Here is a 24786-nt window from a genome sequence, read left to right as displayed (position 1 = left end):
GTTCCTGTCTCAAAGCTTGGTGCATTATAGTCCAGCAGAGCTGTATTGTGGTGTGCGTATGTCCTAGATGATGAGATGAATTTATTGGTGACTCTTTAGAGGAGATAAAAGAACAATAAAAGATGATGGTTATATGCTTTATAGACACAGGTGTTTCTCCCCATCCCTTTAGCTCAGCTGTCTCCCATCAGATATTCCAGGCTTTCAGGAGCCAAGCAACCAATCTCTGCTTGCTGTGCTGTGTTAAAGGTGACTGAATTTCTGCAGGATGGAGAGGAGAGGGAGAAATAGCTGTTCTCTGGCCACTTACAGCTTGTGGGACTTCTTCAATTGTGCGTTCAAGAAAAGCAGCGAAGTATTGGGTTAGGAGTTAGCAGCTGGAGAAACATGTATTGTGCTTGTAAGTATGGTTTAACAGCTTATCAGGTTATGTTTGGTTTCGCATAAACCAGGGAATTTGCATTCCCACGTGCAGGGCCTTTTTGGAGGTCTCTTCTTAAATTTCTTTTCATCGTTTTGGAGGGGAGGAGGGGGAAGTTTGCGAAGGGAAAGGAGAAAAATGAACCAGTTCATTTTCTCCCGGTAAACTCTTTCCCCTGTTATAAGCTGCATATTACTTTGTCTGACTTCGTAAAGTTCAGCGAGACAGTTATTTGTGTGGAGTAACGAAAGGGCAGGAAATCCAATGTCTCGAAGCGCGGGCATGACAAGTCATTATAGATTAAGTCTTTTGGCTGCAGCTGTCTGATTGCTGCTGTGCTCTTGATGTGATGTTAGCCTGCCTGTTGGAGCTCTTATCGCTATTCTTTGTTATAAAAGACGATGATTCTGTTTGAAATTTGTCTTCTTTACTGCTGCCCCTATCACCCAGCAGTGATAATAGGAACAAGCGGAAATAGGTCTGCCCATCTGAGTGACACACCAGAATATATTAGAAGCGTAAATTCTTCCTGCAGTACTTGATATAGTACTGGCGCTTCATTAAGCTCTGGAAAGCCAAATGCCAAGCTTGACCTCTGCTTTTGGGAACTGGACAACAGTTTCTTAAATATTTTCAGTCGAGTGCTGTGTAATGCTGCGCATCACATGTCTAATTTGAAGCTACAATAACTGCTTTCATGGTGCCTCTACGGCAGGCTGACCAAGGGAATTTGCATATTAAGTAGTCAGATTTGTGGCTCACAATTGGGCTGATACAGTGGGCCCATGCACAGCTTGCGCAGGGTTTTTAAACAAGGCTCTTATGACTGAGCAGTTAAGAGCATTTGGTGCGGACCCCGCGTATCAGCATACAAAGAATCTCCCAGATTGCGTTTTGCAGTGTTTGGGCTGTTGATTGCAAGCTGTGGGTAGCGCGTGCCAGCACGTAGCACCTTCCTGGGAGTTTGCTGTTACCTAAAGGAGGGTGTTCTGGGCTTCAGGTAGTTCCTGCTGCCTTGTAATGCAACCCTGAAATAAGGTGCTTGGATATGTTTTTGTGATGCTAAATTCAGAGCTGGCATTAGGTGTTGTTTTACTGTGTCTTTCCTTAAAATAAATAAATAAATATACTAAGCTTTCCTTATTTTATATATATCTATGGTTTTCACAACTTTGTAAATCTCTCGTGATTTCCACAGCAGTACGTGTGTGTTTTATCAGGGCTGTGTAATAAAAGTAGCTGTTAATGAATGCTTTGGTTTCCTAAGGGCTGGGCACCCACAGCCTGCTTGGGATGGGTAGGATTGGCAGGTCTAGCGCAGAGAGCACCCGAATATCACTCTGCTGGTATGGCACTTTTAATTTGTAACCCAAGAGACCTCATTTGTTTTTCAGGTGATAACAAGTAACTGGTGGCAAATGAAATAAGGTGTTATTCGTGCTGTTAATAAGGGCTGACGAATGCAGCTGTTCTGTTTCCTTTTTGGCATTGTTCCTCCATGTAATTGTTTGTTTGGTTTCTAGATGAAGTGATTTGTTTTAATTTCTCTGTTTGGGATTTCAGTGTTGAAAGCAATGAAATCCTCCCTCCCTGAATATTAAATATAATGAATTGAACATTCTTTGTGCATTGGAGATTTTTGATAAATGGAAAATATTGTTTGTTTTCTGTTTGAATAAACTCAAAGTCAGCAATCCGCTCTTATTACAGCGGGTAATATGATAGCTATTATTTTTCATATGAATGTTGAATAATACAATTTATGAGTCACAAGTTATAATGCAACTGAAGCCAGAAATAAAGATCTGCCTTATAGCTGAGTCCTGACAATTGCTGCAAGTCTTGCAGGTACAAGGAGGGATCAAGGTAGCCACAGCTGGTCTAGTTACCCAGCTCTTAAAAAATAAATATATAACTAAATCTGGAGAACTTCTGACCACATGACCTTGTTCTAGCAATGAATACAACTATTCCTTTGTTTTTAAGCATCACAATCCATTTTTTGCTTAAAGGGCTTTATGTAAAAAGCACTTTCACCCCGTCTTGTAGGCTAACACTGTATTTGTCAGTTACATTTTTAGGCAGTTGTTACTCGTTTGCTGTGTCTCTATCACTTCCTTAAAATTCAGACCGCTCTGATGCAAATTCTTATACTTCATTTACTTTTTCCTCTTAAATGGTGTATGTGTGCTTGTATTTATATATATGTATATATATCTGTTCGTTCATATATATATATATACTCACACAAACACGTAATTCTGCAAATTGCTTGTGCCGGCCACAGGAAACCATGGTTTGAGGGCCAGTAGGTGCTTTGTGATCCTCCCCATTCTTTCTCATCAGATTCAGATGACTTTTTGAGCTTGGTTGGTGCGGTACAGACATCCTGTCCTGCAGAGGTGGATAGTCCATGACAAGAGGTCCAGCCAAGCGTGCAGAACCAAGCTTCCCTTTCCCAGAGCTGGTGGCATCCCTGTTCCAGGGATTCCTGCCTCCCAGCAGCCAGGGTGAAGCAGGGATAAAGAAGACTGCATGGCATCTGTTGGATGCATGTTGCTGAAGTGTCAGCTTAAAGGCAGGAGCCATTGATTCGCTTTCATCTTTCCTACACGCAGGTGCTTAGGGTGTAGCTTGTGGAGGTTTGGTTTATAATTCTTCCAGCTGGAAGCTCTGTAGGTCTCCTCTTTCTTTTTGCAAAAGTCAGATTATGAAATTAAGCCTCTCTGATTGTTGCCATATCTAGTTTTAAAAGCAAGTCCATTTAGACGGCTGTATTCATTTTAATCATAGTAAAAACACAGTCAGCAGGCTGATGAGGCGGTACTCAGGGATGCCTTGCCCATTTGGGATGCTGAACGTAAGCGTGCTGAAAGGTGGCTGACCTTGGGCGGATGCCAGGGCGAGGAGAGCGTTACGTGCATATACTCGGGGCTTTCAGTCATCTGTTTGCTCTGCGAACTGCAAACCTCCGGGCTCTGTTTACTCACAGAGATGCTAAGCCCTTGGAGTTTGCATTGCAACTTTGCAGCCGGAGACTTGGCGCGGCACAGGTGGATCCGCGTGTCGGGAGCAAGGACACGGCACGTCGGATCCGTTCCCTGGGGGATCGGCTGTGCCATGGCTGTAGGAGACTGGGATGGGAGAGGGGCAGGACTCAGTTACCCAAAATCAGCCAGGTGACCCGCTCTGTGAAGCAGGTGGAGTAGAAGGAAAAACTTAAAAAAAAAAAAATAAAAAATTCAGCTGAAATGGGCTGAAATCTAAGATTTGGAGGCACAGGAATGTTCCACTGCTTGAGAAGCAGGAGAAATAGAGGATTGCTTGTTTATTTTTAAGAAAAAGCTTTTCCCTCACGTTGTAATTGCATTTCCAGTGTGAAAAGTGCAGAATGGAGTTCAGTGCCGCGTGCTGATTTATCCCGGATCAGCAGCAGCTGTCGGAGCAGCACATCCAAACGCCGCCCGGGTGCTGCGCGTCCAGTCCACGGCAAGCACCTAGAGCTCAGCGTAACGTGAGAGTTCACTGTCCTGACCTGCGTGCAGTAAAATATGCACCGTGTCTGCTGTGGTTTAAGGTTCAGCTGGAACCTGAGTTTTACACCTTTTGCCCCTTGCTGACCTTGGGCTGATGTCCCAGCTGTTACCAGGTAGTCGCTCTTGCTCCTGGCAGGCTTGGAGCAGGTTTGTTTAAACGAGCGATGGCCGAAAGCTGGGGCGGTGCAAGCTGTGTAAATGGTTTTTCCCCCGTTTCCTGCCTTTGAAATAAATGGGGCTGCGTTTTAAATGCTGAATGGTGCTGGAGTCTCTTAGGCTACCTTAAATATTTAAAATGACATAAGCAGCCTGTCATCCGGAGACTTCACAGTAGTGAGAGATGCAGAGCAACTGCAGATTCTGCAGGTGATAAGTGCAGAAGCCACTAATAACACGCAGTTAATGAATTTGCAGTTGTTGTACATCCATTTGACCTGCTAGGAGCTAATGTAAAGCAATTGAGAATTGCACTTCATAAAGCACAAATATGGGGGGGGGGGTCCTCGCTGCTGTGCTTGTGCATTAGACCGACTTTTACAGCTCCTCTGTTCTTTTTCCCAGTGTCCTTTTCTATTCCCTTCTCCCCACCTCCTCAGTGAAGATGATTTAAAAGGAAAAATTCAAAGCACTGCTTGAAAGCCGTTTGTGGGAGGAGATAGGCACGGTTTTGAAGAAATGATTCTTCCCTTCTGTCGAAACTCAGATGTGATGAAGGATTTTTTTTATGTGCGTGTGTATATAAAGGCATCCTTGTGCTTAAGACGAGGTAGAGGAGAGGAGGGTTGGGGAGTTTCTGCATGATCTATCATGTGGTTTTCCTACAATCCCAAACATGAAAGAGGAGGCCCTGCACAAATGCTAGTGAGGACTACTTCAGTAGTTTTCAGTGAGAACAGGTTCTGCCTGGGGAAAAACATTTCCATGAAATAGCCTGTAATCTATAATGATTTTTGCGTGTTAATATTTCATGTTTCACAGGGAATGTTTGCCCTTACTATGATTAATCTCCTGTTATTGACACTTTTCTATAAATACCTAAAATACCGTTCATTGCAAGCATCTTATAATTCATAACTTTTAATGAACAAGAATTTCTAATAATTGTACCAACTGTAAATAATTCTTGGAGTGCTGCCTTCCTACATTGTCTGCTGTCATTTTTCACCTTTTTCTCATTAGAGATGCATGTTCTTTGAGAATACTCCCAGGGCCTGAAATTGCATCAGGAGCAGAGCACAATGGTTTGGGGTTGGAAGCTTGTTACCTTTGTATTTTTAAAATTCAATTCTGGAACTCAATTTTTGCTCTCATGCTGTGATCAAGGGCGCTCCGGATCCGTGAGAAGGATCTCTCCTGGCATTTACTTTGTCGTTTTATTTTTCTGCTGCAGAGCTATCATCTCCTGTGATTTCTTGTCTGTAGGGATAAATACAGTCTTTTCTAAAAGACTACCTGCAAAACATCGGATAGTACCTGCAGCTGGTGAATGCCATTTTCTCCTGCCAATTTTTATTTGGCAACGTGCTGCTGTTTGAGCGACTGAGCCTACTGTACAACACTGGCAATTGCAGGATAATGTCTGTCTGGTGAAAAGGTAAATAGTTGAAGTAAAAATTGCTAATTCGCATGGTTTGTGTGTACCCCAACAAATATTTCTTGGCAGAGGTATAGAGAAACACTGCGCATGTCATATGCATTGAACTTAATGCTTTCAGTGCATATTTAGACGTGTTTGCTTAATCTGGGGTATAAGCAAAAGCTGCGTGCGTCAAATTAATGTGTTCAGTGCAGTGTGCTGGGCTCTGGTTGGGCTCCTGCCCAACAAACATTTTGGAGCCCCTCTTGTGAGTGTCACTGCACTCTCGCCCTCTCTTCCCAGGGAGCTGAGCTGTGCAGGGTCCTGAGGAGGGATGCTCGCGTCCCTGTTCAGCTCACTGATGGCAGCTGATCCATGGCACAAGGGTTGAAGCAAGGCTGAGGAGGTGAGAGAAAAGAAATGTTAATGAGAAGCAAGGTTTAGTGTCTGAGGAAAATAGTTTGGAAACAACAAATGTTATCTGAAGGCTGGACGAACAATTTCGCTCAGGCTTGCTGGATGCATTCTTCAGGAAGCTATATTTGGTGGCAGCGGTAGTTAAGCATACGTTCAGCTGAAGCTTTGCGCTCCAGTCCTTCACACCTCTAACTAGCATCATCCTTCGCTGCTGCCGGATTTGGTGTGGTTGCCTCTTGGGGACGTGATCAGAATGTCCCGAGAGTGAGCAGATCCCCTCCTTTGCATCGCGTGTCTGTAGCACACACAAAATACATGCAGTGAGCGTACCCACTGAGTGGCTGGTGGTATCGCGGGTCCCAGCCGAGGGTTAGCACTTCAAGGGGTGAAGAAGGGGAAAGCTGTCAAATATCTATTTAAACTTTTTTTTAAAACAAAATTGGAACCGACTTGAGTTGCATGTTGATGACTTGGCTCAGTAAAATGCATGACTGATTTTTTTAAAAAGATTTTTTTTGCTGTGTGCCTAGAGAACTGCATTAAAAGAATATGGTTTGCTATAAATACAAGCAATTGTTGAATAGCAGTATGTTGTGTGAAGGGCTCATCAATATCTGATATTATTCTAAGACAAGTTTAAATGCTCATTTCAGATAAGTTTTCTTACTCATTTGTATGTCAGCTCTTCACATCTGTATATTTCCATTGTATCTTTCTCCAAATCGAAAACTAGTTCTGGTGCCAAAACAGCTTGAATTCCAATGGAAAACCGCATGTGTATTGAAATCACATTGCTTGATTGAAGTCACATGCTTTAAATCAGTCACGTATTGTATAGCCTCACGCTGATGGCACTTAATGCAACGTTCCATCACTGTCTTAACGCGGCTGAAACAAACGCGGGCATTGTACGTATCCAAGGCGCTTCAGCTGCTGCACTGATATTACAGCACAAAAATAGCTCCAAAAATACTACAGGCTCAGTTTTTGGCTTTAGCTGAAACGCCTTTGGAATGGAACAAGAGGGAATACAGAGTTTTAGTCTCTCCTCTGGGAGAAGAAAGGAGCAGCAGCACTGTCAGAACAAGAGCGCGTGGCTGTTGCGGATCGGCGCTGCGAGGCGGTACCAGCACGAGGGTCCTGTAAGTAACCCTCCAGTCCTCAAACTCTAACACACAGTAGAGACTCAAAGTGTGTTTTTTTCTCAATATGAGAAAAAACAATCCAGTAAACAGTTGATTTTCCGATAAACCTCTAAAACTATTTCGACTATACTGGGGCGATTTTCATGTGTTTAAGTGGTACGAACCCTGTGGAAACATCTGGTGCTCCTAAACAGCGACAGAGCTGCCTAGGCCATTACCACCCTGAAGAGATGGTTATGGAAATGATGCTGTTTGTCCAAATGCAGATTTCCAAAAGCTTTCATACATTTAGTTTCTTATGGACAGAAGCCTTGCCGAAAGGAAAACTCCAGCGTTTCGTGACTTGCTGCGACCTTGCGGTGCTCTATTGGCTTCTGTCCTACTGCTCTTGTTTAAAATGGGTTTCTTTGGGGAAACCGTGCTTACAGATGGAATTCTGCTATTTTAGACCGAGTCTTTGTTGGACAAGCCAATGAATATGGAATAAATGGAACAAAAGGAACAGTACTGGTCCCAAAGATTTTAGTCTGACTGCAACCTTGCAGGTTTCTTGGAAGCAACTTCTGCATTTTCTGAACTGTCCATATATTATTTTTTTTGGTCAAATAGGCCCGACCAAAAGTGAACATCTTAATTCCTGATCTTTTCATCGTGCTATGGTGTTCTTCCCTGGCTTATTTACCATTAGTTATGTTAATTTGTAAACCTCGAAAGGAACACCACCCTTGTGCCCACCCCATTGCTGGGAGCTAGCTAATGTGTAGGAGTGGTGATGGCGTGGGCACGGTGGGTGGCCTCTCTCACTCTCCCCATTTCCTTCATCAGCCCCAGGATGTGATCACTCGTGATCAGTTCTCAAGGAACAACTTTTTGTCCATAATTTATATGTAAACATAGTTAAAACAGCGCTTACCACAACTTCCTCAACATACTGGATCTGAAAACAAACAAGTTTAATTGTTCACTTCTGCAATGTCACTCTTATGGCTTTATCCATCCCAAAAAGTGAGGTGTTTCACTGTGTTTTAGGAAGGCAACTTTTTCACTCCAGTTACGTTCTCTTTCTGTTGATTATATTCAGGGGGAGAAATGGCATGCTGCACAGCTGTGGAAGAACCAACATTAGCATTTTATCTTTTTGTGGTGGAAACTTATTACCAAGAGTTAATAATTTGCATTAAGCTCCACATTAGTTAGGAAAATGTTATAGATACTGGAGGGTGGGGGAGGAAGTGTTTCGGTTCCTGCAAGTGTCCCACCTTGTTAATGTCTCTTGGCAAACTACACAGAGAGACACTGTGAGAGCTGCTATTTGATAACCAAACCTGTTAATGGGAGTTTTTTGTTGGCGTTTTTTTTTTTTTTTAGCAACGACGTTTCATATTTATACGAGGTTGCACAAAGTCCAAGATAGCAGTGCTGGCAGAGGCATCTGTATTTTCTAGTTCAGTGCAGTGTCAAGCAGAATATTCCCAGTACCAGCCGACCTAATCTTCTCTTAGACTCTTTCCAGGTTTGCCTACTCAAGTATGCTGTCACTATCTGATTGCTCTCCCTGCCAAATTTCCAAGCTGAATTCATCTTCCATTGATAAAGTCTGCTTCTAACTGCTCCGTGCAGTCACCCTTCCCTCCTTCACGTCTTCTTTCATTATCATAAATTAATGAGGATTTTTTTTCAACTGGAGGAACTCTTGCCTTGCAAGTCAGATTTGGGTATCTGCACCGCTTTTCTTGTTCTTACTTGGACACGTTCCAGTGCAGATTCCCTTGTTCATATTTAAAGCTAAGAAATGAAACAGTTTCTCAGAAAGCAAGTATTTTCTAACAAGATATTTTAGTGCAGATTATTATGTATGAAAGTCAGCGTGGATGCTAAAAAATGAGCCCATATGAATGGGCTGTGCTCAGCTAGGATAGCTCTGGTGGATGCTGTGTAGACACGAACATTTCCTGGTGCATTTTTCTCATGCTCATCTTTAGTTTTTGCCCAGGTCAAAACCTTCAGATTATGCACATTCTTTTTTTTTTTTTTCCTTCCCTTTGTGGCTGATACTACATTATTATCTGCTCTTTGGAAATGCACTTGGCATTGATTAACTGAGTGCCAGGTACTTCATTGACCCGTCTTTAAATGCTCTGGGATTAGTTTTTCCAAGCAGTGTGACCGCTGAAAACACGCCTGCTGTAGTTGTTTCCTTGGGTGGCAGTTTGGATTGAAAGCTTGGGACAGTTTGGATCCGATCCTGCTGTTCCAGTTACTGGTAACGTAAATGCCAAAAATTGCTTTGTTGCTGTTTTTTCAGCTTTTGTTTATATACACGTTTAGATTATGGTAAATCCATCTGGCTTCTAATAATGTCGAATCTTAGATGGGCTTTCATCTTGAGGAGAAAAAAGAAAAATCTTTTTTGGTAATTTTTATGTTTGTTTAAAAAACAAATCTGGATTTCTCTTGCATTTTTAGATAATGATTTAGGGAAACAGGGAAGGGAGCAGAGTGGTCCACCCTTCTGTGCTGATTCTGAACCCCAAAGCTGTGTGTATTCCTGCTGGGTATGAAGGGATTCTGTCTTCACTTTCTTCTGAACAGGGATTTTTTTTTTCTTTTCAGTTTAGGTCTGAAATCCATTTCTTGCAGTAGGAGATGAAAGCATAAGTTTTGGCAGTATGACAGATTTTCTTCTACAGTTCTCTTTAAGTGGGGGCCATTCTCTGTACCTGTCCCCGTCTGCACCTAATTCTTTTCTTTAAAAAAAAACAACTGTAAAGAACCTCACTAAAAACCCAACTCCTGCCAATGCTGTTTTGACTCTACAAAATGTATCTTAGGATAATTCAGTGAATGTTTTTGGGCAGTGAATATTTTGTATTGATTCTAAGGACTACAGGAAGATTTAAGAGATCCTTGCCTTGAAAATTAGATTAAAAATAGTTATGCCTGACTCAGTGTAAATTTAATGTTTTTCATTATTTTTACAACTATCTAACGTGTAGGGGGTTAGAAGGGAAGAGGAGGTGTGTGACATCAAGGCATGTTCAGTATAGGTGCTTAGAAAATCTAATCTTGGCAAATATTCACTATCTAGGAATAGATGTTTTGAAAAAGATTTCTTGCTAATAGTGTGCCATTTTCCTTTTTTTTACCGAGTTCATACCGAATGAATCAGAAGGCACAAGCTATTCTGTGATAGCCGAGAGGAAAATGCTGAGATCTGGGGAGGGGAATTACAGCTCGGTCATAAAAATAGAAGTTGGTTCGGAAGAGGGGAAATCAATCTTTCAGGTGTAGCATGAAAAGAACATGAAATGTGGATTGTTCTTTCTCAGTGACTTTTTTCCACCCGTTCCTAAATATTTTGCATTCACTCATCTTGGACATACCCCAGCAAAGATTGCTCTTCTCACAGCAAAGGAATCTCTTGTTTCTTGCTGCGTTTTTGGTTATTTTTAATAGCCTCTGTTGCTAGTAGTGCCTAAATATTGCTGGCGTAGGGAGGGTGCTGAACGCTGGCCGTAGTTCTGTGAACCAAAAATAGAGCTTAAAAAGTAGAGGGAGAAATTGCTGTCGGAAAAATCGCTGCCTGCAGGTTGCCTGTGATAACGGGGCCGGATTGATGGGTTCCAATCCTGGCCATACGTTTTTGATACAGGCTTCTGAAAGCAAGAAAGCTTAAATACTTCCTTTGTGTACCCGTACTATTCACTGGGGGACCTGAATGGCTTTTTTTCGTGTTTACAATGCGATCCCCACTGTAAGGGAGGCAGCACTGGAGCCCCGACTCTGACGGGTCCTGTCCAAAAAGCACTCCTGGATCCAAGGCGCCCTTTCTCAGAGCTGCAGAAGCAGCACTTGGTGTGCATAGTTTGCTCGTTAGAGCACAGTAATTAGTACAGCAGGCTGGGCGGATCACAAATGCGCTTGCAGCCAGTTGTTTTGGGGAATTCTTCCTTTTTCTGCTGGAACCAGCAACCAGTGTTTTATTCAGTGCTTTCAGCAGTCACTACACCTAAATAAAATCGTTGCATATCTGCAACAAATGTTTGAAACCCATGAGAGATCTGGGCTGTTATTTTTAAGTGGCTGAAATAAAAATCTTTTTGCTAATGCTCTCATCCTCATTACGTGCCGAAATTTCTCATTCTTACACTCAAAGCTAAGTATTTTCTCATCAGGTAAGGGGGAGAAGGGATGAGAAAAGGGTCTGCCTAACACTAATGAGCTCTGCCTTAATTTTAGGACCAGACTTTTCCTACAGGAGCTTGACTCTGAAGTTCAGCATCAACGTGCACTTGGTTTAACCTGCTGTTACGACGCTTGTTACTTAAATTATAGGACAAGGAAAGGAAGGTGCATGTTTCCTGACAAACAATACAATTTCTGCTTATGAATAGATGGTAAAATGAGAAAAGTAAGCTCCCTTGAGTGTTATGGTGAACAGATTTAAAAAAAAAAAAAAAGAGATGAGGGCAGCCCATGTGCAAGCCCGTGTTCAGCTGTGCCTGGGAACACAGCGGCTGCTACCTTTGCCAACACAATCATTGCACTGCGAGTTTTTAGCTTGCTCTGAGTTGTTGAGAATTAAATGCATTTTAAATCAAATCACATTACGCAGTCATCCCTTCCTTTAAAAGGAAGAGAAGTTACTTAAGTGAAGTGCTGTTGCGTCTGTTGGAAAGGCTGCCCTTCGTTACAGAGCGAGCATCGCTCAGGCCATTAATAGAGCTAAAGACCTGTGCGCTCGGGGACTTTTGGAGGAGATCAAATTAATTTGCTAAAGGTGGAAGGGCTCTGGCTACTCTAATCTATCTTAATTCGAGCAATTTAAACGGAGAGGGCAGTTTCCTTGGCCTGCTCCTCGGTCCCTCTGTCTCAGGGAGAGCAGCAGGCTCCCGCAGGAGGCTCGCAGCAGGAGCTGAGCTGTGCGCTGGGGTTTGCTGACTGTGCGAAGGCAGAAGGTTATGCTCCTAATTTCAACACCCGCAGTTAAATGCTTAAGGTTGGATTGCATCAATAATCCCCCACCATAGGCTATAATATGCCTGCCTTTTTTTTCTAAGTAGATCCAGAGGGAGCTAACGTAGCCTTGAATGGATGTAATTTTAAGGCTACTTTGTGCAAATGCTCTGGTTTAAGAGTAGGGGTTTTTTTTGCCTGAATACATGAGAGAGACAAGCCTTTGTTGCAACCTGTAAATGTTTGTGTACATTTTTCATTTTAGGTTAGGAAGATGGATGATAGATTCCTAAATAACAAAGCAGTGCACTAAGTATCCTAATGTATTATAAATTGTCTCTGACTCTAGGTTAAATATGGCTTTCTGAACAAAAAATACACTTCAGAAGTAGGAATTCTTTGTCTAAGGGTCTTTCACGTGTAATATAGACATCATTTTTCAAAAGGCAGCTAGGTCTCGAAGCTGAAAATCTTGAGCATTTTTAGTAAATCGTGTAATTGTGCCATTTTAGAGCAGTCCTGCTTGCAGATGCCAGTTAACAAAACCTCCCCATACTGAGCTGTTCCGAAGCATCACCTGCTAAGGAAGTTCTTGAAAGACTTTCTGACATCCACCCAGTCCCATAAATTCTATCAGTATTAATCTGAACAACACTGAGAAGTGAACTGAACTTGTAGAATATGCCCATCTTGTCCTTTGCTTAAAAAAAGTCACCTCGCCAAACCTTTGAGTGGTTTGTTCACGTTAACCTTGTATGCTGTTGGTTCTTGTCATCTTGCGTTATACACAAGCAGTGAACAAAATTCTCTGCGTTTGTCACCAAAATAGGGATTACTCCAAGGTAATTGTGCTAATTAATGATGCAATTATTATCATTAAACTTATTAATTGCATAGTAAAATGGTGTGGAAAGTAAGCCCTTAGTCTGACTGCAGAAGAATAGTTAGCTGAAAGATTTATTTATTTCTTTTTAATTCGTGGGTGTGATTTGTTTCCGTTCCTCAAAGTACTGAAAAACAAATGGGAGCTTTAAACCTGTGGATTGAACCCTCTGATGCTGTGTAACACTTTTTTGTTCGTTTGTTTTTCCCTAAAATCTTCTACTTTGGATATTATGGTTAAAATTTGGAGATTATGGTTAAAATTTGGTTTCAGCAGCAGAAACTCAACTCCTGGCATGCTTTAACCTTTCTTCCATGACCTGTGTATTTGCATATCCATGGAAATGAGAGGCAAGAGGATGGATGTCACCATCTAAGCGTCGAGCAGCAGTGTACAGGAGGCCTGGTGGCACTGTGCTGCCTCGGTGCAGGTAGTAGTAGGAAATTACCCAGCTTCACTTAAACTTGAAAGAAAGTCGTCTCTTGTCCTGTCCCCATGCTGTCAGGAGATCCTGCTCTGGAGCTTCCCATATTGAACTGCTTTCCTTTCAGGGTTTTCCTTTTTTTCTTCCCATGTTTCATAATCTCCAGCATCCTTAGCCAGAGAACAGAGCTGTCAGTCAATTGCTATAGCCAGGTCCTCATTTTTGGGGTCCTCTCAAGCTCCTGTAAGTATTGTCTTTCATTTCATCACTTGATCCAGACACTTAATCAGATTCCAGCATCCCCTTCAGTTTCTCTGGCTCTTACACATTGTTTTAATGCAAATTCCTATCCTTCCCCTGGGATAAAAATCAAAGGTGGGATTGACCCCACTGGAGTTTTTGACAGCAGTTAATTTTCAAGCAGATCCCAAATTTGTCTTCAGTCATTCTTCACAGTACATTATAACCTCCGATGGGGGCACTGGGACGAGCAGACTTTGGCATCCCAGGGCAGCTACTGATAGCTTTGTATTAGTAGCTGTCTGAGAAGTCTGAATGCTGCTCTGTAAGCTCTTGTTGCTGCTTGGCCTTTACACCGATTCCTAGACTTCCAGTCTTCCAGTTACTGAGCTTTCTCCAGTCTTAGGTTCTGGAGTGCCTGGAGAATGACTGACCAGAAGATCCAGCTTGCATCTCACATCATTTTTCCTGACACCTCTCCTTGTTTAACACGACACGCTGTTGAATAGAAGTCTGGAGTTAGCTTAGGCTGTGAGCATTGGTTCGTCTATGAATAAATTTTCAAGCTTATTAACTGGCTTGTGGATCCAGAAAGTACTGACTAGAAGTGAACAAGTGTTTTTGTTTTTCTCTGGGGCATTAAGCCACTGTTCTGTGAGACTCCTGCCCTGCAGGGGTTCAGTGTGCGCAGTCAAATAGATGAAAACTAAAATGGATCTGGTTCTTGTGGTATCTCGCTGTTCGGGAGCACCTGGAGGCTCAGTGATGTGGTCATTTAGCTTCTGTGCTCATACTGATTTGTTAATCTTGTGATGAGTCCCTTTTTGCTAAGGGGAAGCAAGACAGCAGGAGAGGAGGGTGACTCTTGCTAGTGAAGCACATAGAGACCTCTGTGGATGAAGAGCCTTTTGTGCTTCTGGGCAGTTGAAGTATACAGGGTTTGTTGTTTGGCTTTGGGGGGTGGTTTGTCTTGTTTTAATCAACACATCTCAGAAATGAAGTCTCACCCTTGCAAGTCTGTGTTTTTTTGGCCTTAAGCGCGCCAGGAAGGACAAACAACCCCAAAAGATAGGATTTGTGATAGGCAGAAAAGCAGGTCTGCGTTCTGGAGGAGTCTTGAGTGATGTTAAGGTGTGCTGACTTGTGCTGTGCGCCCTTAAAGGGTAAACAGCGAGCAGGGAACTTGAAGAGCTTCTGCTCCTAAATCACTCGTGCTAGTCCTGCATATGGCAGGACTGATTTGACAGCTATTAAAGAAGATTTTACCACCTATTGTTAAGAGATGACTTCACAGGAAGAAGCCTGACGTTTGAGGAGCATCGGGAGCATCCTACCTCCCCACTGCACATCGGCACACTGCCGTCTGCCCCTGCCTGGTCCAGCGGGTGCTGGCAGAAGCACTTCTCCCAAATTGCTGGGGTGGAGTCCTGGGAAAATGAGCGGTAGGTTTCAGCTAGACACCAAGATAAAACATCTTGTTAATGGGAAGCAAGTGGAAAGCATCTAAACATTGATAAAGAAATAATTTGTAAATTAATTTGAAACAGTAACTTTCTCATGGTAAAACTACCACGGAAAATGGAGCTTAGTAAAGCAGCAAGTACAAGAAACACAGCCTGCTGATTGAATCTTTAAATGTTTGCTTTTGTGCATCTTGCCTGTTCCTTACACTGAGCAATTGGTTTTCCAAATGGCACTCGTGGAACATACCACAGAACTGTAAAATTAAATCATTAAGGTAATGCATGTTTGGTATGTGTGTCAGGTAAGATTCCTATTTTCAGCTTATACTGATCTCTTAATTAACTGATGAGCTTAAGTAGCTGAGATACAGTAATAGTGCATTTAGTTAATTGGCTAATGTGAAACTCTATCCCTGCCAATGACTATGACACGGGAATAAATTCAAGACATGGTGTTAGGTCCTGTAACTAAGCTAATTGAATCACTGGTCATTGTAAAAGCAGTTACCTTGGAGGCTTTCTTATTCATTCCCTTTTGGAGTGTGTGACTCCTGTGCACAGAAGTGGCATAGCCAGCAGTGCCATCATGTTCATGCAAACTCTCCTAGGACCATAATATTGTCTGCCATGGGCGTTATACCTTACACAGCACAACAAGCTGTGTGAAATTCCAGGTTTTGGTGTGGAAGGCTCAGAGCAACGTAGCCTGATGCAAACTAACACTGGTGAGATGGGATATGAAAATGTTATTAACATGATTTTACATGTTAATATGAATATTATGTTATTAACATGAATGTCATTAGTGTGCTTTATCTTTTGGTTAGCCCCGAAGAAGTCAGGCAGTTGCACAAGATGATCCTTGAAGATCCCTGCCCACTGAACTCTTCAGATCCACTGGTGCTAACTCCTGCAGCTCCTCCCAGATCTTACTTTAGGGGGGCCTCCTGAGTTTCTGGGATCTCGCTTGGTTTTAAAGTTTAAAGAAATCTGGGTTTACTTTTTGTAAGGAAGCAATTTCACCGACGGTGTTTCCCAGAGAGTCCTCAGAAGTTGCAGAGTCAGTGCCCACACCCCGTACGTGGTGCTGCTGGTGAGGATTTGCCTGCTGGCTTCTGCTGGCATTCAGCGCCCTTGCACCTAATCAGGGTGGAGCTGGCTGCATTGTTTAAAGAAAATTATTAGCCTAATCTGTTCTGTAACTCTGGCAGGACGTCTGATAAGGCTGCCTTTGATTTTTTTTAATTTTTTTTTTTCTTAAATGAAAATTGTGCTAGTATTGGAAGTACTTGTGGCACATTAAATAGAGACCAGATGTACAGCAGATGTCCCTGTCTGTCACTTAGCAAATTCAGAGAATTTCTGATGACCTTGTGTGGTCGGCCTGTGGCTGTGTGACAGAGGCTTGCACTAGTTGCACGGCTCCCATGGCCAAGGCCTCCATAAAAGCAAAGCTTCAGTTTAAACTGTGCTGAGCCAGACGCTGACTTCTGTCTTGCTTGAAGCACACAGGTTTTGGCTGTTAGCTTGCAGAGAAAAGCTTGCAGCACTTCAATTGTAATCCTTTTTTTTTTTTTTTTTTAACGGGAGATGTCAGCCTCCAGTAAATGTCTAAAGCTTTCCTTAGCAGTTCATATACGTGACTGTTGCACAGTGGTCACAGGGAGTACATGATTGAGGAGAGAAAGGGGTTTCTGAGCCAGGCCAGCATCCATTTGCAGCTGGGAGCACTAGATGGGTTGGTACATCAGATCCCTGCTGGCAGGAGTAGCAGGCTGGTGCTCCCATCATCGCCACCAGCGGGCACGCAGCTGACCCGCCAGAGGAACCATCACAGTGCAGTTTGAGCTGCTGTGTCTCAAGTTCCCCTGTTTGAACGTGTTAAAAGTGAAGTTGCTGAATCCCATTCTTCCTCCTAATGGGAGACAGAGGGCCGTGGGTTTTTTTGTGAGGCTCCACACAAGCTGCCCGCTGCATCACCATGTTTTCCAACTCCACCGTGCAGTGTACTGTGATTTTTGTTTGCACTGAGGATCTGTATTGATGCAAAGCTCTGAACTGTACAAGTCTAACGCAGCCCATGTCAAACAGTATATTTTCATGTTGCTGACAGCTTCCTTAATGGTGGTTGTCACAGGTATCCAGTTGGATGGTCTGGTTGTGCACCGTAGGGGGTAATCGTTGAAGGTCTTGGTGTTTGCAGATGGGTCAATCTAATCCTGTTTTGCGTCCAGCTGAAAACATGAAACCTATTCCTGTATGTGGTAGATAGGAGTAGTTTAAATTCTAGTGTAAACAGCACTGTAAGGTAATTGGGCAGTCCCTTGATGCTCATCCACCATGGTGCTGTCAGAGTGTCACTGGGATGCCGAAGCTGGCACCGTGCAGTCAGTACCACCACTGCTGTGCTCCTTACCTGCTGCAGAAGCAGAATTCGTGGCTCTGAGATGGCTCCAATGGGGTGCAGTCAGGACGGGTGGCATCACCTGGCCATCCCATCACCCTGCCTGGCAGCATTCTGGCTTATTTGCAGCCTCCCCTTGATGGAGGAGCTGATTTGAGGTGGTGACTCTGCAGGGGTGTTTGCTCCCCCAGACATCTTCATCCATCAGAAGAGACGTTATATCAAAACCTTAATTGAGATAATCAGAAAATTTTCTGCTTGTGCTTCCAGCAGGAAGCCAGCTGAGCAGGCAGGGCCCAGCAGTAACCATAATACGCTTTGCAGCTTTTGCAGACTAATAATGAAGCCACAGAACTAATGCTAGGCAATAATGCTGAGCTTTTTTGGTGGCAGACCAATGTGAAAAATTTCCTTTGAAAAACAGTATGAGAAGTCGAGGCAAATAACAATAGAGAACCTCACACTGGCTTTTCTTGCATTATTGCTCTCTCCTACAGTGCTTATTCTGAGCATTTGTAAATGTCAGGTTTTGCCAGCCTGTTCTCACAGCCTTGGAAGCAGAGGAATCATCCTCATAAAATCTGAATGAACAGACCAGAGGCTGAAGTTTACTCTTGCCAGCTGGCTCTCCGCTGCTAGACAAAATACACTGATGGGTTTCAGGGTTGTGTGAAAGGCCACCTACCTTATCACAGCACATCCCAGCATGAAGCGAGTGGCAAGGCTCCTGGCGATCTGGATGGAGCCCGTGTGTGCGTTTTGGGGTGGGACGGGACGTTTGGATGTGGTGTACAGTCAGGAAGGGAGCAGATCTCACAACTTTGAAGCTTTTATTTCTTGCTGCAATGCTGTTTGCTCCTTTGAAATGGGAGAGGTGATGAGCTGCTTGGAAATACCAGGCTCTCTCGATTTCTTCTGCAGTTCCTGTTGAAAATGATGGGAGCGGTGGAAAATACAGTGTAATAGCTGGTAATTAGAGTCAATTTTCTTCTTTGTCCAGCACATTCGTACGCCCTCGTCCTTTCATGGGTTTTGTATCTCATGCTGTGAAGCCTCTGGATTGACTCTGCAAAGATTTAGTGCCTCGTGCATGACTTGTCCAGAGCTGACTGTAATTACCAGTGTGACTTGCGCTTTACTCACTACGCTTGTTTCTGTGCAATTAGCTGGTTTTGGAGGAAGGTGCTTGGTAAGAGTTGAGGAGAGACTTGGAGAAACAGGGCAGGCGTGTTCCCTGCTCCCACTTCGAGCAGTGCTCTGCGACACCTATGGTCTTGGCACCGGTGAGTAGCCATCAGGGGACATGGTGCTGTTTGCCCTGCCAGCTCTGTGTCAGGATGATGCCCACAGTGGGTGTCTCCCCATCCCCAGGGGGACCACATCACTTAACACCAGCCCACGAAGTGTCTGGCAGGCTGCTCACAGAAGAGTGCAGACCCAGCTTTGAGTGATCAGTCCCGTGTCCTCCACTGCTGCTTCTCCTTTTCCATCTTTTTCTTTCTTCCTGCGCCTCCTCTCAGGGAGGAGAACGGGGAAATAGCCCTGGGGTTGCTTGGTGGGTTTAATTCTTCTGCGCAAGTTTGTCCTTATTAGGTTTGCTGCTCTAAAAATCTTCACACCACAAGTTTACTACTTGCGTGGCTTAATTTTTGCCTGTTTTGCCTACGCCTTTATAACTCGGATTTGTCTGTAACCTTATGTTTTATGACACATCTATTCAAATATGTAACTTGAATTTCTACCAAGAAATGTAATTTTTGTGTTCATTCCTGTTGGGAAATGGAGTTTTTCTTGTGGCATTCATTCCCCAATCTCCCTTCATTAGAAAGCCTAAATCTTAGTTTCAAGCATCAACAGATAGATGGACCTACACAGATTCACGTACATGCACAACATCTGGTAAGTTCATGCTTTCCCAGTCCCTCAGCCCCACAGCATCCTCAGATGCATTACACTGCTCTGAATATTCTCAGGACTGTCCTAATAGATGTTTTCTTATGAAATCCTGATGTTCCTTCTCGTTATGAAAATTTGATTATTCAGTGAAATATTTCATTTGTAAGGCTGAAAATCTTTTACTACTGCCCAGGGACACTTTCTTTCCAAAGTACTGTTCTTGCCTTGCAAAAATGTAACCTTCTACAGAAAAAATACAGAAAACTAGCAATAAACAGATAAGGTTCTGCTGTTTTCCCATTGTCGTGTAAGCCTGTGCTACTTAAAGTAATTTAGATTGTGTGAGCCTGGGTGACAATGTAATTCAAATTGTCTGCAGCTTAGGTGCAATGCATTTCCCCCTTCCCCCTCCTCAATTTTTGTTTTTCTGCACCTAACCTTTGTACCTTCCTCCAACCCCTATTGTAATTCTGCTCCTGGAAGGATTATGCCACAGATGGAGTGAAAAAAATGATTGGGATAAATTCTATCTAGATATTGATACCAAATTACAAGATAGCTTATGAAGAAATTGGAGCAATGTAGATTTAAAATGAGACTCATTTGATGATAGAGTAGAGCACTATTCACTGATTTTGGGGAGGGAAGCCCTTGGGACTGTTACTAAAAGGAACTTTATAGGTAGCAAACTGTTACTTTGCATTTCATTTGTCTTCGAAAAGTAATTTGTTAGTAATCAATCCTCAACCGCAAAGCAATTTTGCAAAGAATATTTTTGATGATTAGTTCAATTTGTGTAATATTCAGCGAGCTTCTCATGACTGTCTTCAAATAATTACTCTTTGCTGTTTCTCAAATTGCTTCTCCCTGAGAGGATATCATTTCCTCTGTTGAAGCTGTGCATGCCTACAGCTTAAGCAAGCTGCACGGGAGCTGTGTGCCACGCTTTCCTTGCTGGCCTCTGCTTCTGCAGAGCTTGGTCCATCTTGTTTGATGGAGTATCGTTTCTGTCCTCCACCCATGGAGCCTGGCAGTCATCAATCCTCCCATTTCCACTGAGAGCAGTTCTTGAAAAATGTCTCGTCTTTCCTATCCAAATAGACAGCTTTGTTAATTTTCTGCCCTTTCGTTTGCACTTGTTTTGCGTGTTCCTGCGCTGTTCCACACAGTTACTCCAAACCGTTCATCTCTCAACACTTAAACAGTTGTTTCCATCTCTTACATATTAAAAGAAAAAAAGGAAAATTATCATATCTTCCCACCTTCTCCCGATACTGTTGGCACTTCAACATTTTGATGTTCTCTGCTAACGTTTGCCCATATCTGCTCTTAGCTCCTGCTCCAGGCTGCGGAGACCTCCATGCCAGTCTTCCCGTGCTCATTTCTTGATGTGCAATGTACTTTCTGTGAGTCTACAGAGCTGAAAGCACAGCAGGGCCCTATTCTTGCAGCTCCTGCACATAACTGCTTGCAAATGCATGATCAGCAGCGTTGGGTCTTCAGCCCCCAAACAGCATGGGACCAGTCCATAAGTCATCTCCTGAGATCTGTGCTGCCAAGCCCTCCCCACCCTGGTGGATTAGGTGCCCGTGGAGATGTTTCCAGTGCATGCTTTGGCCAAATTTGGATGTGTTTTCTTAGAAGAGCAGCAAAATTCTTACACTGCAAGCAACATATGCTTCTGTTTCAAAAGAAAGGGAAGAAATTCACTGCGGAGAGTTTGCATGGATTTTAACGTAAGCCAAATGTTACTCCTCGCTTCGTCCTAAAAAATAGGTGAAAGATGCTTGAAAAAATGGGGAAAGAGGAAAGAAGCTGACGGGAGGATGACTGAAAGCAAAGGGGACGTCTCCCCAGATGGTTATGTTGCAGCTCAGTTTCAGGAGGCTCTTAAAATGGACCAAATTCTGTGGTCTGTCTTAGGGGCTTACCAGCGTGATTATTAGCAGGGAAGCAGGAAAATTGAATCCACAACTAACACAGAGATCTACCTCGCCTTCTGTGGAGGGTGTCAGTTGCCTGATGTCTCATTCGGCTGTTGCATTTGTATTATTTGATTTGACAGTCAGCCCGTTGGGGCAGAAATATTATCCAATTTGATTATCGAGTGCTACAGTTCATGGGTATATAAACTAGGAATTATGAATGCTTTAGCTGGATGTTGGTATTTATTATGAGACTCTTCCATTACCAGCTGCTTCTGCTCATCTGGCCCGCCTCGAGAGCAGGCAGCAGTGCTCTGATCCGCAGCGATAGTGACATAGCAAACACAACAGCTGTTTAAAGAGTTCTACTTAGACATTTTTTTTTGACGTTCTGTGAAGAAACTGATTTAAATATCTGGATTTATCTGCATAAGCTCACTCGAAAGAAGCACAGATAACACTGATTCCCCTGCTTTGACGGGAAGCTGTGGGGAGAGGAAACAAACCTCCACGATTCATGGTAAAAAATAGTCTGAGGACTGGAGAAATGTGTCTTTTCTGAAAAAAAAAAAAAAAAAAAGACGACTTGGCAGTTTTTCAAGAGCTGAGGTTAGCAGGACAGGCAGGAGTGGCTGCCTCCAGGATCCAGGGCTGTTCTTTACCTGGGAAGTGAAAGCACGCTATGTGCAGCTGCTGATGGGGCAGAGACAGCCTACGTGCTTGTCTGGAAGTATTTTTAGGTCCCTTGAAGACTTCGAGGGATGAAACAGGCTTAGAAGGGATGCTTGACTTGAAGGAGACTTGAGCAGTGCTTGGATTTTGCATGTGTGGGAATGGCAGAAGCGTGGACACATGGACACAGAGCTCAGGTGAGGCTCCCTCTGCTTCTGCAGCCCGCTGCATGGCACTGCCAGCCCTTCTGCCCAGACCCCTGCCGTACCCCAGAGTGTCTAACTACACGGGCACATCTTCCTCCTTTGCTTGCTGAGCCCTGGGAAGTTCATTTTGCAGCTGGTAATAATCAGGGCTTCTTATCTTAGCTGTTGCTTCTGCTAAGGTCCCTTTAGGTTAATGACAGCAGTCCTAAAAACAGTGTTTGGAATTTGTGCTCAGCGTGCCGTGCGTGTAGGTGGGTCTGACCGAACCGGAGGGGAGCAGAAGCAGTGCAGGAGGCATCCTTCAGGTCGGGCATCCGGGAGGATAAAGAGCATCTGTAGTCTCTTCTCAAGCAACCCCTCTGACCAGCCTAAGGAAAACATCTGCGAGGCCACAGGAATGGGCTGTGGTTGTTCCTCCTGTAGAAAGGCTGCTCTTAGGCAAGGTCCTGCAGCTTGTCAGCAACTTCTTAGCCCCGCTTCAGATACGCAGCACCACCTGGGTGTCCGTGAGCAGGAACACCCTGATTTATTTGGAGGTGTCGCTGATGTGCTGATCTTCGCTTTTTTTGGAAAGCAGACTGTTAACGGTCTTCGTTTTTCCATCTAAATAAATCTCTTGCCAAACAAGATCAACCATCACCATCTAATGAGAAGTGTGACTTTCAATATTGCTTCAGCAAGAACATGCCTCTTTGGCATTTATAAGACAGTATTTCATGTTTTCAAGCACGATATTAATAATTTGTTACTTATGTTGAAGTGATGTAAGATGAAAAATTAATGGGGATGTTACTTTCTCTTCCAGATCTTGCAAGCTGTTGTGCCTCTGATGTACGTGGCCTTAAATGAAGTCAATGTTTTCTTTTGAGCTCTCGTTAACTTCAGAAGTGTGGAATATAAAAGTGGCATTATAAATACCTGACAAAGTGTTTTCAGACTGCTAACGTTTGTTTCAGTGCATTTTCTGTCTTTATCAACCTTATTACAGAAAAAAGTCCTTTGATGTAGTCCAAAACTTTGACCATAGTTTGTGTAGTGATGTTTCTGCCTAGTGACTAAACCTTGAAGTGAAAAATGGGCCATTTTGCACATTTTTACGTGAATTGTGGCTTTTTGTATCCTTTCTGCTCCATCTATCAACACAGCTAAAAGAGATTAACATTTTTTCAGGAGGGCCTAAAGCTTTTAGGGGATTCTTGAAACACTTGTAATAAATGGTAAACACACTAAAAACCTTTTTAAATATCAGCTGGTGAAGCCAAGTTGTGTTTAAAGGCTCAGTCCTGGGATGAAGGGCTCCTTAGAGTAAAAATGGCTTTAGTGGTGTTTATAGAGTCACTTCCTTCCACCATCCTGCTTTCCAGCTTGAGAAACTCTCGCTGGGTTCATCGTCACCGCTGCCTGTGTGGGCAGGGTTGGATCTCCAGGGGGAAGCTTTTTGGGACTGTTAGGATCTCCGTGTCCCCCCTGTCTGGTGAAGAGCTGTGTATTCGGATGCTGTTTCGGGTAAAGATGGGAGGGAAAGGGCCTGGAGCAGCTCGTGCTGTGTTGCAGACGGGGCTCCTGCAGCAGCCGCCGCCGTGCTCGGGGCCTGCAAGAGGCTCCTTTAACCCGCTTTCATAATTAATGCTTGGGGAGGAGGAGAGGGCCCTGTGGGATAAATTAGCAGCCATTGAGCGTACATGCTAACAGATGTTAGCCTAAGTAAAATGGAAGAAAAGATGCCCACTGACCCAAATTTGTTGCGTTGTCACGTTTCCTCTGTCTGAAACGTTCATGCTCTGCCTGCGAAGCCTCAATAAGGAAACAATTCCTCGTTGGAGTGTTTCACCACATGTGTTTCTACCATTTCATAATCCGCTGCCTAACGCATGCAGTCCTTGCCTGGGCTGCCTCCTTCACCATTGTTCTGGGCCGAGCCGTCCCCAGCGCCCAGCTTGCCCGAGCTCAGCCAGGGCTTGGGCTGTCAGCGGCGGGGCTCTGCCAGGAGCCTTGGTGTGTTGTAAACACTTGGGTTTGCTGCTCCCAAATCTGCTGAATGGTCAGCGCTCCTCTGAAAAGCAAATGGAAGCAATCTCCTGGATTCAATCCCGCGGAAACAAAAGGCAATAAATGCTTGTGGTCACTTGGAAGGGCTCTGTCTCAGAAGTTGGTTATTGGGAGTTTCTGCATGGGATGCAGAATAACAGCTGGGGTGCCACGCAGTTGTCGTTTGCTAATTTTGTTTGTGATCTGGTTTAGATGATGCATTTGTATGGAAACTGCGATGACTTCTTTTTATAACCTGGGGAAGCCTTATGGATTCACACGGTTGGAAATGTCACCTTACCATCAGAACTTCTTTTAAATACCCTATTTTCAATTAAGTCACAGCTTATTAAGCATGAATGTCATTCTGAGCTACGAGTTGAAGCTTCCGTGGTCGTAGCAAGTAGGGCTGTGCAAGGGGGCAAGCCGTAACCGTGAGGATGTGTTTTAAAGACTGAGAAGTTGAAATGCCTTCTGCAACACCAGGTGCTGATGGTCAGCCCCCAGGCACAACGCTTGCTGTTGGCTGCTGTTCTGAAAGCAGAGCTGAATGTGTCCGAAGAGGAGGGAATATTCGACTTGAATAGTTTTGCA

The 24786-nt window shown here is 43.7% G+C and overlaps 1 protein-coding gene and 1 long non-coding RNA gene across 2 annotated transcripts in view; both read left to right on the top strand.

Annotated features, from left to right (window-relative positions):
* Positions 1 to 23261, top strand: LOC137864091 (uncharacterized). The gene is made up of 2 exons (XR_011101302.1): positions 1 to 400; positions 20695 to 23261. It is a non-coding gene; the product is annotated as an uncharacterized lncRNA (long non-coding RNA).
* Positions 1 to 24786, top strand: part of UBTD2 (ubiquitin domain containing 2) — a 59230-nt gene that overhangs the window by 3163 nt on the left and 31281 nt on the right. The window lies entirely within an intron of this gene.

The sequence above is a fragment of the Anas acuta genome, chromosome 14, assembly GCF_963932015.1.
Source record: "Anas acuta chromosome 14, bAnaAcu1.1, whole genome shotgun sequence".
Taxonomy (NCBI): Eukaryota; Metazoa; Chordata; class Aves; order Anseriformes; family Anatidae; genus Anas; species Anas acuta.
Note: the sequence above shows the minus strand (reverse complement) of the source record. Positions and strands in the feature narration are given on the sequence as shown.